The following is a 3,921-nucleotide window of genomic DNA, read 5'->3' on the forward strand; positions in this document are numbered from 1 at the left end:
ATAAACGAAAATGATGTGTCTTGAACAACAGTACAACTGTTCGTAGTGTTCGCTAGCAACATGAAACTGTACTTAGAACGCACGCGGTGTCCTGAATTGTTCGTAAACAAACAAAAATTAAAGTGTCCTAAAGAACACTATACCTGTCCGGTACTGTTCGCTAGCAAGTTCAAACTGTTCTAAGAACGCTATTGGTGTCCTGAAATGTTCGTACGTAAACAAAAATGGAGGTGTCCTGAAGAACACTATACCTGTTCGTAGTGTTCGCTACCCAATTGAAACTGTTCTAAGAACACAATTGGTGTCCTGAAATGTTCGTACATAAACTAAATTACACGTGTCCTTTAGAACACTATATCTGTCCTTACTGTTTGCTACCAAGTTTAAACTGTTCTAAGAACACACGCGGTGTCCTGAAATGTTCGTTTCACGTGTGATGCAGTTTTTTAATTACTTCAGAACCCGAACAGTGTCCGTAGGACATCAATGCGCATGCGCTAACCAATCTCCGTGCACTTGGTGTCCTGCGGACAGGCGCTTCCTTCGCGGACTAGTTCGCAAACAGATCATATGACGGCGCCCACGCTCATCGTGTGTCCTGAAATGCGGACACTGTTCGTGTCCCCGAACAATTTAAAAGTACATTTTCAGTTAATCCATAATATTTTTCAATAAAATCTCACCATGGCACAAGTCCCACATAGCAATCTTGAGTTTCTATATACCTTTTGAAACTTTCCGATCCTTTTTTTGTGTTCAATCTGTCCGCGGACAGTGCGCAAGTCCGCGGACCGCGCAGAAGCACCCCTATAAAAGACCACGCCCAAGAGCTTATTCCCATTGTGTTTCTGGCTATTCTTCAGAACACAGTGATTTTTGCTGCCACCTGCAGACTACACCATCATCGAGATGGCATCCTTGGCTGCTGAACTGCCACTTGGTGCTGCACCTGCTTCAGCACCACCCCCACCCCCTCCACCACCACCACCTCCCCAAGGGCCTGAAGAGGGGAACAGGAGTGAGGATGCGGAGGAGGAAGAAGAGGATGATGAGAATGAGGTAGAGGAAATCCCTACTACCCGCACTAGGCGTGAGTCTTGGGTGTGGCGGTTATTTACCATTCATGGGAATGGTCCTAAGGCTCGTGCGAACCGTGTTACCTGCAATGAGTGCAAAATGATACTCAGTCGCGGGAAGCACGGTAAGTACAGCTTTGGGACCACTACTATGAAGTGACACCTGAGGTCATTTCACTCTGGGGCTATTCACAGGGTTGTACCTTGCGAAGAACGTAGCAGGTTAATTTCCTCTACTTCATCCTCTGTTTCTGATCCTGTCACCACAAGGACCACCTCTGTGGGACAGCGTCTTTCTCAAGCTGCCTCACAGGCCATACAGAATGCTGATGACCCTTACCTTTCGAGGGTCACAGTTGTATGTATGTACTGTGACACAGTACTCTGCAGGGGGGAGCGACTTCAGAGTGCTTTTGAGAGTATCGTCTCAGAGCACGAGAAGACCTGCTCACTACCCAAATAAAACCCACTCTACATCTTCCTCTCTCAGGTCGCCCTTTCTTATCTCTGTGGTTGGTGTCCCCCCTTTACCCTCCCTTACCCTCCTCTCCTAGTGTGTCGTGTTTGAAAAACCCAAAAAAATACAAAATTACAAAAATCAAAAAAATATAAGGCTCTTTTCAGAGCCGCCTTTCCCAGTTAAAAAATAGAAGTGAAAATAAATGAAGCAGGGCTCTTTCTATTTTTTAGAAGTCCGCGGACAGTTCGAGAACATTAAAAAAATTGGGTTGCTACTCCATCACAAACATTGTAATTTTCTCTGGAAAGAAGTGGTGGCTCTGAAAAGAGCCTTTGGGTGGTGTTTGTAAGTCAAAAATTGTAAATGCTTAACATCTACTTCAAAATCGTTGTTGTAATTCCAAAAAAGGTCGCAATGCATTTTGTACATTTCTCAGAAAAATCTGATTGCCAGCATAAGTAAGATGGACTCCATCTCTGCGAAAAATGTATGTACTACAAAACATAATATTTTCATTGTGAAAAGAAGACATGCCAAAATCTCTTAGAAAGCCACAAACAGCCTTATTAACATTGCGCCTTGCTTTTTCAATTTGTGGACCAAATGAAAAAGAACGAAGCCACATTTGTCCCTGCGCAATCCGTGAAAATATCACTTGAGAATTAGGAAACATGTCCATAACCTTCCTAAGTCCTTCTTTCATAGCAAATTGCAAATAAATTCCAGTCACATGTCCTAAACTGTTCCCTCCACAATGAATTACAATTATGTCTGGATGTTGCTCTGTCTCCAAAGTAGCACAGAGAGGTAGCAAGTCCAACCACTTCATTCCACGTACTCCATGCCAGTGTACTTCCACATGTGGGAATCCAAGATCTACAGCTACTCCACAGCTTTCTGCATGCACCTTCAACCAATGTATCCACGAATCTCCTAAAATCCAAACAATCTGTTTTCTGAAACACACAGCCATAGCTATCTTTTGTTCTCTCATCAAAAAGAGTATCTGAGAAAATCTCTCCTGGCACAACACACCCACCAAACTTTCCTGACCAATCCCTTTCAGTGCTTATTCTCATTTGCATGACTTCTGAACCCAAAAATCCCCGGATGTAACTCCCGATGTCCGCAAACTACCGCCATGTCCGCAGACATATCGTAACATGAACAGCCCTTCTACCATTTCCACTACACTCTCTCTGCCATTCCCTCATTGGATGTGCCTCAAAAATCACATGACCATGCACCAATCACATTCAAGACCTCTACATCTAACTGCATCATCATAGATCAGCACTGCAAATGTACTCTGAATCTCTCTGAGTACAAGTGTCATATCATTGGCAAGCAGCATCTACCAGAAATACTGTACAAGTCTTCAAGATTTCTACTTGTAGCTCCATGCATATCCATATGCATGAACACAAACTTCAGGTATGCATATTTTCTGTATAGTAGATGAACACATTTTCAAACAGACTTTTACCTTGTAAAATCTGTAAAATGAATTTACTGTACTTCTTTCAATTTCCGAAAATCAACTATCACTTATAAACCTTTATACTTTTTACTTTATTTATACACACACACTCAAATCATGTTAAACTAACATTTTTTAAATGAAATATATAGACTACATATATTCAAACAAAATTGCATGCAAACACAATCTATGTTTAAACCTTTATAAAAATACTTATACAATTTCATATTTTTTGTTTTTATTTATTTATTTACTTAATTACTTTAAATTAGACATGACATTGAGGCGCCATTACCTAGAACAGTTTACTTACAGAAATAGTGGTATTCACTAATATATTATAAATTTCACAAGACATAGTAAAGATTTTTTTTTTGCTACAGTTAGTCATTCAATACAATTTGTTCATTAAGAACATATCATATGTACTGAACTGATGCAATGTATCTTATGTAAATAAATTAGTTTAATGGTTTTACAGAAGGCACTGAGGATTTCAATTAAAAAAATCAATATCTAAATTAAGAACAGTGCTATATACAAACAAAGTTACTAATTTGAAGCTTTTACAATTGCAGTGAAGACCAGTTTCCTGAAAAGAAGCAGCCGAATTCGAAGAAGAAAGAAAAACTAAGAAGTTACCTGTTAATTTTAAAAAAAGTAAGTAAAATATGACCATAATATTTGTATTATTAATCAAATATACTATAACATTAATACGAGCTATTTCGGTTTCTAAAAATAGAGATTTTGTACCATTTTGTCCAAAAATGTCCATGTCTTAAACAGCGATTTACAGCCAGAATGGCCCACAAATTTCTATTTTTGGACAAACAAATTAGCCAACTGAACCACTACAATTTTCATATTATAGAACAAACAACTGTTTTAATTGTATACAT

Source organism: Ambystoma mexicanum, unplaced genomic scaffold (genome assembly GCF_040938575.1).
Source record: "Ambystoma mexicanum isolate Mex_15411 unplaced genomic scaffold, UKY_AmexF1_1 Mex_scaf93, whole genome shotgun sequence".
Classification (NCBI taxonomy): domain Eukaryota; kingdom Metazoa; phylum Chordata; class Amphibia; order Caudata; family Ambystomatidae; genus Ambystoma; species Ambystoma mexicanum.